Source organism: Muscardinus avellanarius (genome assembly GCF_963383645.1).
Source record: "Muscardinus avellanarius genome assembly, chromosome: 1".
Taxonomy (NCBI): Eukaryota; Metazoa; Chordata; class Mammalia; order Rodentia; family Gliridae; genus Muscardinus; species Muscardinus avellanarius.
The window spans coordinates 96530969-96545640 of NC_137786.1; positions in this window are offsets into that span (position 1 = coordinate 96530969).

Consider the following 14672-nt stretch of genomic DNA (forward strand, 5'->3'; position numbering starts at 1 on the left):
CCTCCCTCCTCCTTGTCTCTTAAGCATTATCTATGGAATGAAATGCTTTATCCCTGGTGAAAGGAATTCCTTTGTGAGCAGGATGGGGAATAGTGGGCATAGGGAATCCTCCCCAGCGGGAGATAGAGGAGGAGAACAAATAATATGAGGGTAATAAATACAGCTGTGGAGGCTGGGTTCCCACAAAGGTGACCAAGTACTCTAACTACAGCCCTCAGGGTGAAGAGTTGAGACACCTCACTCTGCACCTGACTGAATGACGGCCCTGAGGGAAGAGCTGCTCTCCAGGAGACTGTTAGGCTTCTTCTCAGTTGATTTGCCCCAGAAGCATGAACGGAGCTGAACAATAGGATCTTTAATACCATCACAATACTTGAAAATACATCCAATTCCCTTGGTACAATGACTTTCCGCCATGGTCATAGCTTCCTAATGAAAGCTCATATTGTAAATTATGGACATTAAAGAAGAAACACGAAGCAGTGGAGACCTTGGTGCTTGAGTTTGATTTATAGGAAACTGCTCAGAGTTCCCTTTGCCGTCATTTTTCACAAATATGCCAATGTGTTGCAAAATTCTGCATGAAAATGGTGTTTGGAAACTGGGTGTGGTGGCACACGCTTGTAACCCCAGTACTTGGGAGGCTGAGACAGGAGGATCCAGGTTCGTGGCTAGCCTCAGTTACTTAGTGAGGCCCTCCACAACTTAATGAGACTCTGTTTCAAAATGAAGAATAAAAAATAGGGCTAAGGTGTAGCTTGGAGGTAGAATGCCCCTGGGTTCAATTCCCAGCACCACAAACAAAAAATAATGTTTGAAACATATCTGGAGACACAAAGTGCCATTAATAGTAATGTGTTTGCCTTGAAAATTTGAAAATTCATCAAAGTTTTCTTTCATACTGGTCACTTTCTGAGACACTTAGGATAAACCTGAACTTATTTTCCACGATTTACCTGGACTCTGGCACCTGACACTTCCTAACTCTCCAGTGTCTTCTTCATTCTCCTATCCCAGTACTATGGATGTCTTTCTGCACCTAGAATTTGTTACGGTTTGGGAATGTTATGGTTTTGGGGAAACTGTCCCCAGGGACCCCTGTTAGGGACCTGGACACAATTTCTGTCAAACCACAACAAACCCAAACAACAACAACAACAACAACAACAAAACAGAAAAAAGAGAAAAAAGCACTGGTTCTTGTCCTGAGCTAAGGGTGAATACACATTAGCCTGGACTCTTGCTGAAGAGTTAAAGAAGTTTATTAAAAAGATAGAAACACAGAAAATAGTTACAGCCCCATGCCAGAATGGCATGGGGAGGTTCAAATAAATGCCCCACCAAAGCTCCAACTGTCACCATGCTTCCTGGCAGTTACTTTCCAGGCCACTACTATGAGCCTAACAATAAAACAGTCAAAGAATGGACTTTGGCTGATAGTGGCCCTTTTCACTGGTCCATACACCAAATACTAGTCTTATAAAAACTCCAACCTCTAGAATATCCCACTGAATCTAAATAGAATAGTCTAATAGGTTTTTTTTTCAACCTGAAAGTAAAGCTTAGGCTGATTAAAGAATTCTCAATCTCCTTGATTTGCTTATCACAAATTCAAAGTCTCATGAGATCCAAAATTTTGGAGGTGGAGACAAGAGGATCGCAGGTTTGAGGCCAGCATCAGCAACTCAGTGAGGACCCCTGGAAACTTAGCAAGACCCTTAGACTTCTCTTTTGAAGGACAGTGGGCATCCCAACTAAGACAGGGTCTAGCCTGCTCTTCTTGATCGAGTCTCTTTGCTTCCTTCTTCTTTGCTGTGTATTCTTAGCTCCATAAGAACTTTCCAGTATTAATGTAGCCTGATTTGGGGCTATGTAATTGTTTGAGCTGTAATCAGTATTTACAAATTGTTTTATCAACTTTCTAGCTTCTAAAACGTTTTTGAATCACATGAGTTCTGAGTGGTCCACAGGCAGCTTTAAATCCCCATAGGTGATGGTCACACTAAACCAAGTGGCAATTTTTAAGGAAAAGTGACACCTTTAAACATTTACATATAAAAATATGTTTTGGTCAAATTAAAGAGAAACAGTTCAAATAATTTACTAGGATAGTGCAAACATTTACAGAAAAGGGCACTCTTCTTTTTCATCCCTACCCCCTGCCCTTCTTCCCATCATAGCTTATCCTGGCGTTAATAACTTCTACAGAAAGGGTGACATCTGGAACAAATCTGTGATAACGTAATCATCATTGCAGCATTTATTGAACTTGCTCAGAGGAGTTAGAATCTTTCCAGGCTAAGAAAAGATGCTTTCAGACCAACACTAATTTATCAGTAAAGCATTTCCTAGGAACAAAACTCATCTATGCATTAAAAAACATTGAGCAAAAATCCCTTATGCCCTCATAGTTGCTTGAATTGATTCTGGTCATCAAGGGTCAAAACGACAGCTCCAAGGATAACCAAGGAAGAGCAGAGCATCTACGGGCACACTTAGGAGTCTTTGACTGAATGCGCTATCACGTGGAGCCCATAATTTCTTAATTCTGACAACTGGTTAAGCACTGACTGTGGACCAGGTGCTGCAGGAGGCTTTGGAAGACTACAAAGTGTGGAAGAGACAGTCCTTGCCTGGGAGCTCGTTGCTTGTGTCTACTGAAGGCATTTAGAGCGATCCTTGTTGGAGCAAGAGTCATGGAAATATAAAATGAAGTCACGTATGGCAAGACTCTGGAAGGTCTTGACACAACCTCCTCGGGTTACTAGTAAGTACATAATCGCATTTTCGAGATGAAGGAAATTTTGGCTTATGATTGGAAACACAAGCCAGAGGAATATCTCAAAGCAAATATATAAAGTTGGCAGCGGCTCTCTTGGCCTTTGCTTTGATTCCAGTGCAGATTCTCCCCAAATTAGCTCATGTTACCACAGTGTTATCTGGGTTACTTCTCCCTCCCCTTTTTTCTCATTTTAATCAGGACAGAAAAGGGCCAAGTATAGCCAAAATACAGGGGGCAGTTACTTAGCATAAGGTCAATTTACAATAGAAAATTAGAATATTTAAGAAGCAGGGAAGCTTTTTTTTTTTTTACTTAGAAAGAAACTTCAAGTTGTGGCAGGCCTTCTGGAACTGAATATTTGTGTAAGTTGGGCAGTGTCTGGATTTATATTCTGTCTTACTTTAGAAATGATTTCTGTTACAGTTGAGGGAACTGTTCCGGGGACCCCGTTGGGCTCCTGAAACTGTTCCAGTGAGAGAGATGTAGCTGCGGGTTCTTGTTCTAAACTAGGTATTGAAAACTCTAGCCCGAACTCTTGCTGGAAGCTTAAATGAGTTTATTATTACAAAGAAGGAAAGATAGAATATAGATTAATAGAGCCCTATACCCAAAATAGTATAGGGGGGTGACTTGAAGTCACTGGAGGGTTCTGGACCCAGAGCATTTTATACCAATAATCTTCTGACTGAACTAGCTCTGCCCCCTCTGGGGCCATTCTTTTGAGGTGGGGATTCCTTCCTGTAGGTCTGTCCTGTCTCCGGTACAGACCCCAAACCTTTTGTTACATCCCAATATGGAGTCTGTTAACTCTTGAAGGCTTATGGCATCCTCCCACATCCTTGAGAAATCTTATCTTTACTAAGAAAGAGGGCCCTGGGACTATCTCTGTTGTCTTGCTAATAAGCCTTAATTAGCAAGGTGTCTGAAATTCTGCAGCCCTTTCCCTGAAGCTCCTGGCATTTTTTTTTTTTAATACTGAAGATATATATATATATTTTGAAAATTGAAAATATTTTCCAATACTGGTACATTAATACATTTTAAAACCTCTTACCAATACTGGTACAATTTTAAGTAGATTAAAATACATGAAATATTTCAAGATCATGTGGATTAAAGTGAGAAAAAGTAAACTAAAACAGGGAATCCCACAGAATGGCTTGGACTAAGCCTTAAGACACAACTATGGAGACCAGTACACACCTATGGAAAGAAGGCTGTTATTGTGCTCATGACTCCTGACCTCGAATTGGCACAAAATAAAAGTTCTCTGTAATTACTCTTTCTTCATGACTTATTGAATTGGGCTGTGTGGGTTGGTCCTCCTCAGAAGTAAGAAAATAAATTTCTGTTTTCTATTAAACTATTGAAGAGCTTGTAAACTCCTCGAGGCATCAGGCTGGTCTTTATAGCTGTTGTATGTAACAGAGTGCCTAGCACATACTGGGTGCAAATGAACACAATTTGACTGTCTGAGTAAATGAGGGAATAAAAAGTGTGAGCCAGGTGTGATTTTAAGGAACTCACTTGAAATCCCAGTACTAGAGGGGTTAAGAATGAGGACCTCAAGTTTGAAGTCAGCCTCGGTAATTTAGCAAGACCCTATTTCAAAATCAAAAATGAAAAAAAGGGCTGGGATACAGCTCAGAGGCAGACTGCCTTTGGGCTCAATCAACGGTAACACACACACACACACACACACACACACACACACACACACACACACACACACACAGTGTAATACAGGCCAAATTATGAAGGGGAACTAAAAGCCCAGTGTGGTGGTGCATGCTTGTAATTCCAGTACTTGGGAGGCTGGGGCAGGAGGATCTCAGGTTTGTGGTCAGCCTCAGCTACTTACTTAGTGTGGCCCCTTGTGAGTTAGTGAGACCCTATTTCAAAATAAAGAATAAAAAATAGGATTGGGAATGTTGCTTGGAGGTAGAATGCCCCTGGGTTCAACCCCAGAACCACAAAAAAACCAAAAACAAACAAACAGACAAAAAACTGCCTGAACTGATTCTGTTTTGTTTCCTGGGACACAGCTATAAAGCCACTCAAGTCTTGAAAACTGCAACAAGGAGACTCAGTAAGAAAGTTATTGTGAATGAGAATGAATTAATTGTATTTTTGTAACCAATTCTTTTTTTTTTTTCTTTGCAGTACTGGGGATGGAACCCAGGGACATTCTACCTCTGAGTTACACCCCCAGCCCTAGTTTTTATTCATTATTTTGAAATAGGGTCTCACTGAGTTGCACAGGGCCTCACTAAGTAGCTGGGTCTGTCTGCAAACCACGATCCTCCTGTCTCAGCCTCCCAAATGCTGGGATTACAAACGTGTGCCACCACGCCCAGCTTGTGTGATCAATTCTTTAAGTTGTTTCTTGAACAGGGAGGGTCCTTAGCTACCCTTGTGGTGGGATCAGAGAAAGTGTTGAGAACTCACCCCATTCTCTCTCTGGCTACATCAGTCATTTCAGGTTGGCACAAGGAGAGAGGGAGGAGTAGATCCTTGGGTACCCTCTCATCCTTTGTTCTCTGGTCCACAGTGTGTGGTTCAAACATTACGACCCAGCAGCTTTATGTAGGAACGGGCACTGCTGCTTTTTCACTCACTGTTTTGCTTCTTTGCACCACACCACGGCAGATGCTAAACACCTGGGGCCTTGGAAGGGCGTTTACTTGCGGCTCTGACTTCTCCTAAGCCTCCATTTCCTCTCTCAGTTGATCTCTTCTTAGCAACAACCCCTCTGTCCTCTGACATACTGGTCCTCTTCTCTGAAAAGAAAGAGAAAAAAGACATCACTGAGAGGGCAAAGGCCCGTGCAAAAGGGCATTCTGGATGCAAGAGGAAAATGTGATTTATTTAAGAACTTTGAAAATTTTCAGTGGGAAATGAATCATGCATGTGGTTAGAGATTGAACCCAGGGGCATACTACCTCTGAGCTACACCCCTGCCCTAATTTATTTGAAAACAGGGTCTTGTTAAGTTGCTGAGAGCCTCACTAAGTTGCTAAGGCTGGTTTCAAACTTTTAGTTCTCCTGTGTCAGCTTCCCAAGTGCTGGGATTACAAGCATGTGCTACCATGGCCCATGTAGGACTCAGCAAATTTAAGTAACTACTCAACATCCAGCAACAAGTACAAGGCCATAGTTGGAATTTGAGCTTGGGAATGTGGGTCAGGGTTCTCCAGAGAAACAAAACAGATAGGATTTGTGTATATGTTATAGAACACACACACACACACACACACACACACACACACACACATTTTTGGAGTTGCATATTAATGTTTTTGATTACTTATGATTAAGTGGCATTCATGCAGCTTGGAAGATTTTAATTTTCAGTCTTTAGTCTGAAATTAAGGTTGATTTAAGAATTGAAGTAAAGCAGTTTTTAGAAATCACTTGACAGTTCATACATACTAGTTACTCTTAAAATAAAAATGTAGAGAAATATAGCATATTAATATCTTATTGAAGAAGGCCTCATGGAGCCAAGTTATAATAACTAAATTGTATAGGTAGACATGGATATTTGCAGTATAGATCTAGACATAAAAGGCTGCTAGAAGCCAGTTACACATTTTATAGAATGCAGAGCTAGAAGGAATTTCCCATAATGCCTCATTTGAAGCTCCTTCCCCACCCCTGTTTTGCAGGTGAAGAAATAAACCAGAGAGCTGATGTTTTTTGCCCAAGTTGATGTAACACAATGGTGGCCAGGGCAGGAGCTCTGAGTCATGACTGGTGTTCAGCCCAGAGCCCCTCGCTTTGCTCAAGCCAAAGCCTGGTCACCATGCCTTTATTTTATTCACTTTACCAAGATCACCTTAGACAATTAAACTGACTAAAACACTAGAGACCGAATGAGGCAATATTGGAAATGCAAGGGCCTATGGAGCTGGGTTTGGCCAGCTTTCAGAGTGACCATGTTTGAATTGGCCTCGTGGTGTACTTATTCACCCATAAGGTGTCTCTGGCTTGATTTCAGTATGATTTACTACTACTGATGATCATTTTGATTCAATAGCTGATGTATTTACAGAAATTCAGGAACAGGTGTTTGTGATTCAGCAATGTCTCCGGCATCTAATTTGGTATGCAAGTTAGTAGGTTGTGTATCATATTTATAGGAATTCCATTACATTCATAATAGGGTGAATGTTTTCCCTGGGAAAAATCTTAAAGTTTATCAGGGAAATTACTGTGTATTCATGGCCATGTATAAGAAAGTTCATAATATTGAATTTAATTTATTTCTTGTACTTTCTGAAGCATTTTGCTGTTGAAGAAGAAAGGAGGCATTGAATAGTTTTGTCCTTATATATTTCCACTTTTACTCTCCACTGTTCCCGTAGTGGGAGGTCACAATTTAAGTGTTTGGAAGGGATGTTAAGTGAAAGTCTTGGAGCCTCAGGAGAGGGGCACAGTACAGTAGGACTCTGGGTAAGCCTACAGAATGCCGCTGGATGTGGGGATGGAGGGCCGCTCTGTCTCCTGGTAATTGCAGATCTTGTTCTTGCTTCAGGGCTGTGAATAAGATGCTAAAATAAGTTGCTGATCTCTTGCCTCAGGGAGTTGCAGTGAGGCTTTCACCAATTTAAACCCACAACACCTGGAAATATTCTTATCCACTTCACCGCAGGCTGGATTTGAACTACTGACTCTGAGGTGAAGGGTTCTATGGCCCAGATTTAATCCCCGGAGTTGATCAAGCTCCTTCCATATACATTTTCTATTTGCTGGGTTGGAAGGAACAATGTTAAATGGTTCCAAGGAAAAACATGACATTGGCATTAATGATGATATCGACACGCTGTGGTTTTGGCTGCAGTTCTTCTATTCTATTAAAATAAAGAGTGAAAATGAGCTTGCATAGCATAAACCAAAGACAAAAAGGTGGGCTGTGCTCTTTACAAAGAAATAGCAGTGTGATTATATATTTCTACACAAAAGAAACAGATAAATCTTCCTAAAGAGGCTTGCCAGCACCACTATTCATAAATGTGTGTTCAACAGATAGTCTAATTGCCTCATTTATAGTAGGAAAACACGTTGTTCCCATTCACATTATTTGCCCATCCACTGAGCTCTGGAGTAGACAGGGGAACTGCATTTGAATCGTGAGGGCTGCGTGTTGTAAGCACTGCTTCTGTCTCTGTGACAAGTGTCTTATTGTCGCTTCTGACTGGATTCCTATTTTGGTCAGTCAGTTGTCTGTCTTTGCAGGGTTCGTGAGTTTCAGAGAATGTTCTGTAAATATTTTTAAACCCTTCAGTTATCATGAGTCTTCAAAGATCAGCTAGCAAATTCTGTATTTGATCTTGAGAGAAGACAAACTGGAAACAATTTTGTGATATATTCATGTCTACTGTTGTATATAATTCACATTTGTATAGCATTTCCCTTTCATGCATATTAATCCGTAGAACTGTTACAGTCACTCTGTTAGATAGGTGTGACAGGCCGGCCTTCCTTCCTTTCTTTCTTCCTTCCTTCTTTCCTTCATTTTCTTGTACTTATTGAGTATGAATATGTCAGGTATTGAGCTAGGTTCCAGGGCTACAAAATTGAAGAAAGTAGTACTTGTCTTCTTCAGAATGTCTAGACATTCTCTTTTAATGGAAGCTAACAAAATCTAATTCTATAAACTTAAGTGTCTCAGTCCATTCCTACTACTATAACAAAATACCTTACACTAGATTCATAAATAATGGAATTTTATTTCTCACAGTTCAGGAAGCTGGAAAGTCTAAAACCTAGGCTCCAGCAGATCCGGTCTCTAGTGTCTAGCAAGGGCTTGCTTTCTCCTTCCAGAATGGCATTGTGCTGCAGCATCCTCACAAGATAGAAGGAGGAAGGATCCTGTCTTCATATGGCAGAAGGAATGGAGAAAACAAGCAAGCTCCAATCCCTTTTATGAAGTGGAGCCCCTATAACTATCATCTCACAAATGTCCCACTTCTATGATATTGTGGATTAAACTTCAACATATGAATTTTGAGGGGACCCCAGCATTCAGACTGTATCAGTAAGTACGTACTAAGTGTCAACAGAGAAGCAGGGAAGGATTGTTTGAGTCTACCTGAGGAGTGTATGGAAAGGACTTCACAAAGGACCAAGAATTTAGGTAAGATATGAAAAGAAAAATGTGTCCCAGGTTGAGCAAGGGAGGTTACCAAAGTAGGGGAGTAGGACTATTTCAATTTTTTTTTATAGATAAAGAAACTGAGATAGAGAGCTACCTAGTTCACAAAGCTGATACCTCAAACACAAGTGAGATCTGTCATGCCATGCATTACTTCCCACTATTCCAGCCAACACTTGCTAGATGAATTTTTCAAACCTTTTTCACACATTCTATAAGAAAGAGTAGCATACACATACATTCATATTTTTATGGTTTTAGGAATTGAACCCAGGGGTGGGTGTTCTACTTTCAAGCTTCACCCAGCCCTTAAAATTGTTTATTTTAATTTTGAAACAGATTTGCTGAGGGTCTTGTTAAATTACTAATGCTGGCCTTGAACCTGCGATCCTTCTGTCTCATCCTCCCAAGTACTGGGGTTACAGGCATGCACCACCACGCCTGTCTCTCCATATGTTCATCTTAATTGAGCATGAGAAGGCATTGAAGTCTTAGGAAGAGAGCCATAATAAAAATCCAACTTACATTTAAGATTTTTAATTTTGCATAATATTTTTGCTGAATTATAAACCACATATTGTAAAAAGAAAATCTAAGTGTATAGCTTTATGTGTTTTCATGAAATAAACATACCCATTATCAAGAAATAGAACACGCCAGGTGCGGAAGCGCACTCTTGTAATCCCCGTGCTTGGGAGGCTGAGACAGGAGGATGGCACAGGTTCAAAGCCAGCCTCAGCTATTTAGTGAGAATCTCAGCAACTTAGTGAGACCCTGTTTCCAAATAAAATAGAAAATAGATCTGGGAGTAGAGCCTGGAGGTAGAAAGCCTCTGGGTTCCACCCCCAGTACCACACACACACACACAAAAAGAAACAGAACACAAGCCCCTTTTGCAGCCTCTCTCATGTCAACTCATAGCAATTATACCTGGCAGAAATTAGTCACCATTTTCCCCAGTAAATTAGTTTGATTTGTATTTTGAGTTTTACAAAAGTGGAACCACATGACATGCACTACTTTATGTCAGTCTTCTTTTCCTCAACACTAGTCACCCAAGTTACAATATGAAGCAATAGTTTGATGTTTATAATTTTTCTATAATAACTCATTATAGGAATATAATACATTTAATTTTTATTTTTGCTTTCTATTGTCTATGGGCATGTGGGTTGTTTCTAACATTGTTCTACTATGAATCATCATCCTAAGAACAACTGCACATGCTTTGTTATATATATGTGCACATTTCTGTTGGGCATACATCTGGGAGTCACATTTCTGGTGCATCAAATGTGCATATATACAGTTTTGGAAGTTATTGCTATACAGTTTTCAATCCAACCCAAGTTCTCAATCTTTTATTATGAATACTAATTTCTTTGTGTCTTATTTACTAAATTTTCACACTTCAAAGATCATGAATATATGCTATAGAATTATCTTATCTTTCACATATAGACCAATAGTCTATCTGGAATAGATTTCTGTGAATGACATATAATGGAATGAAGATACATGTACCCCATATGGATGCTCAACTGATTGAGTACCATTTGTTTAAAAGATCATTCTTTCCCTATTATAGCACAATGCCACTTCTGCCAAATATCAGGAGAACATATGAGAATAGCTATAATTATGAGTCCTTCATTCTTTTTCATTGGTTTCTAAAGTGTTTATCCAGGTGCAAAAACCGTGCTCCCTTACTGAAGCTTCACAGTGCCTTCATATGTGGTTCTCTAAGTCCTCCCATTGGGTTCTTCAAAACATCTTTCCTAAACCAGGCGTGGTGGCGCACCCTTGTAATCCCAGCATTTGGGAGGCTGAGACAGGAGACTTGTGGTTCGTGGACAGCCTTAGCTACTTAGTAAGGCCCTCTGCAACTTAGTAAGATCCTGTTTCAAGATAAATAATTTAAAAAATAGGGTTGGGGGTGTAGTAGCTTGGTGATAGAATGCCCCTGGGTCCAATCCTTGGTACCACAAAACAATAAAACAAACAAACAAACAAACAACAATTAAAAATGTCTTTCCTATTCTTGGTTTTTGCCATTTCCACAAAGAAAGTTACTTTTTAATTGGAATTATGCAAAATATTTTTTAAAAATTGAAGTTTTATAGTAATGAACATTTCAATCCATAAATGTGATTTATCTCTCTGTATATATTTAGGGATTCTTAAAATTTTCTCACTATATTCTTTGTAGGGGGTTTGTTTTGTTTCTATGATATTGGGGATTAAACTCAGGGGCCATTCTACCTCTGAGCTATATCCCCAGCACTTTTTGTGTTTTTGTTTTGAAACAGGGTTTGTTAAATTGCTGAGGGGCTTGCTAAGTTGCTAACACCTGAGATCCTCAAACCTGAGATCCTCCTGTCTCAGCCTCCCAAGTACTGGATTAATAGGCATGTGCCAACATATCTGGCTGTGTAGATGTTTTATACATCTTTCATTTAATTTATTACTAGGCATATGAGGATATTTTATATTATTTTGAAAGCTATGATTTAAAATTACTTTCTAATAATATGGTGCTGCTATATATGTAAAATTATTGATTTTTAAATCTTCAATTTAAACTGGGCGTGGTGTCGCATGCTTGTAATCTCAACATTTGGGAGGCTGAGACAGGAGGATTGCAGTTCAAGGGCAGCTTCAGTCTCTTAGGCCTTTTGCCACTTAGTCAGACCCTGTTTTAAAATAATGAATAAAAAATAGGGCTGGGGTGTAGGTCGGAGGCAGAATGTCCCTGGGTTCCACCTCCAGTACCGCAGAAAAAGTCTTTAGTTTACAAGCAGAAATTCTATTACATTTATTTATTAATTTGTTAATTGTAGTTTAAGAAGTTTTCAATGCACATAATTATCTGTGAAATATGGACAATTGAACAGTTTTATTTTTTATTTTCATGACATGTATTTTATTTATTTGTATTTCCTATTGTATAATCTAGGAATTTCTACTACAACTTAAAGAATCAGTGATAACTGCTATCTTTGTTTGGTTCCTGATTTTACCAGGGGGAAAGCTTTTAATATGTCACTATTAAACTCCAATTAAGTTCCTATTAAATGTGACATTTTGAGAGGCGTTTTCAATAACCTGTAACCAGATTAAAGATGTTTCCTCCTAATTCCAGGTTGCTAAGAGTAGTGTCTACAAGGTAGATAAATCACTCTTTCTCCTTTCAGCAGGAATGGGGGAAAGTTCTGAAAATGTTATTCCATTGCTGTCCCTCCTAGTCAGTAGCACAGGAGAATCATCCATTTTCCCACAACAAAGAAGTAGAAGAAGAGATGAGAGATGACTAGGGACAGGCAGGGACCGTCTTTTGTTCTCATCAGCCTCCCAGTTGATTCGACTCCTCTGGACATTCTATTATTTTATTTTTGGTACTGGAAATTGAATGCAGGGGCATTCTATGTCTGAGCTACACCCTCAGCCATCTTCATTTTCCAGTCTTGTTATATTGCTGAGGCTGGCCTTGAACCTGCGATCTTCCGTTCTCAACCACCAGTTGGACATTCTTGTATCTTTTTTCTCCCTCCGTAATTCCCATGGGATTGTAGCTCTCATCCACCTTTGATGAACTGATTTAGTAGGCACTCATCTTGCTGTCTCAGAGTCCACATTTGGTGGGCCAGGACTTCTCCTGTGCATGGCGGGTGAGCAGAGACCAGCTGAGCCAATGCCCTTCCAGGAGCTGCTGTGGCACAGGCTCCCGACCTCACCTCCTGGCACCCAGGTGAGCTCTGGGCTGGCACCGCTCCCCTCCAGAGAATCCTGCCCCATGGCCTCACATTGTCTAGCAAGAGCTGTGCTGTTGGAGTCCCCGAGATTAACAAGGTATCCAGCATTCCCCTGGAACTCTCTAGAACCACCTCTCCTGAGGCACCTGATGAATCTCTGCTTCACAGATGGCTTATACACATCTACTTATAACTTCTGTTCTGTTGCCATTTCTCCTGGGTATACTTTAGGGAAAAAGAATCTCCAGGTCATATGATAGATGTTTCATCTTTGTTAACACAAGCACCTGGTAATGAATCTTTATAATATTAGCCACATGCTGAAGCAGCCCTATCTCGGAATGCACTTTGAGACTCCGTAACTCCACATTTGCTTGAGCTTTCTTACGAGAGCTCAAGATTACTTATTTTCTCTGTGTATATTCTTGGCATATTTCTGCCTAGAGGAAGAGCAAAATCAATAAGTCCCACGGTTTTATTTTCTTAAGGAGCAGGATATCTGATCTGTTGGCTAGAGTTGCTTAATCACCGTCCTACACAATTTTGTCTCAGAATGTTTATTTCCTCACTTGTTTTCCGGCTGTCATTAGTAATAGAGTGTTGTCTAACTTCCTAACCATATTTAAAGAATCACTGTTGCTCCTATCCATGTGTCAGTGGCTTCTGGTATAGCCTGAAACAGTCAAAGTTAAAGGATATTTTCTTACTTATGCACCGTCTATCTTTTTAGTCTGCCACAGACTATCTTTCCATCACTCTTGTTTCTTCCTCTGAGTCTAATTGTGGCAATCTTAGCTGTCACTCAGCTTATGCCGGCTGGCAGTAAAAGTCAAGTGAGATCATGTGATGTGTATCCAATTTCACTCTAATAGTGAGAATCATGTTTAGAAAGTTTTGGGACAAAATGAAATAGGCTGCTGCCAAGTTCTAGGGCTCTAATAGGGAATGTCGCCCAGCAGTCTGGACAAACCTCCCAACCTCTCTGGACCGTCAGTGCTCAGAGTAATTTCCCCATAGCTCAGCAGCTGCCGACGCCTTTCATCTAAACAGCTGTTCTGGGCTTCAGCTCTCCTCACTGAGCTTCCTCTGCTGTATCCTCTCACTCAACATGAAGCCTGGCTTTATATTCACCCAGGAACACAACCAAAATGCCCTGCCCCAAACAACCAACAAGATGTATTTCCACCCACGCTTTCACAGTCCTTCTATTTTCCATGAAATATTGTTCCCCCTATAGCTGAAGTCTCATCCATCCTTCCAGCTCAACTACCTGCACTGGAGTTTGTCTCCTGGCTTGCCAGAGACCGTGGGCCACCAGCCATTTACTGTCCCTCCTCTATCTTCTGTTTGCTCCCTTTGACATATAAACATGTTCTTGAGAGGCTAAGACAGGAGGATTGCAGGTTTGAGGCCAATCTCAGCAACTTGAGATCCTCAGCAACCTAATGAGATCTTATTTAAAAATAAAAATAAAAAAGGCTGGAGGCATTGCTCAGAGATAGAATGCCCCTGGGTGTAATCCTTAGTACCTCCACCCCAACATGTTCCTGTAACTCCACATCACCCTCCCGCTGATGTTCTGTAGCTCTCCCCTTTGCAGCCAAACTTTCTGAAGCACCATCCACACTTATCGCTTCTCTTTTTTTGCTGCCCATTTATTTTCTCAGCAGACAACAATTTGCCTTCCATCCCCCAGAGAGCAACAAAACTATTCCCAGAAATTAACTTCATATTACTAAATCCAGTAGATATATTTAATTTCCTTTATTTATTGGACACTGGTAACAATTCCTTCCTCCTAAAGCCTCTCCTCTTTTGATGTTGACAATGTTTTTTTTTTCTTTGATTTTTCTACTAAATCTCTGGGCACACTTCTCAGTCTCCTTTGCTGTCTCCCTTTCTTGTGAGCTCTTTAAAATAAATTTTTCAAAGATTTCTTCCCAATGCTGAGTACATTTTTCCACGGTGGCTCCCTGATCTC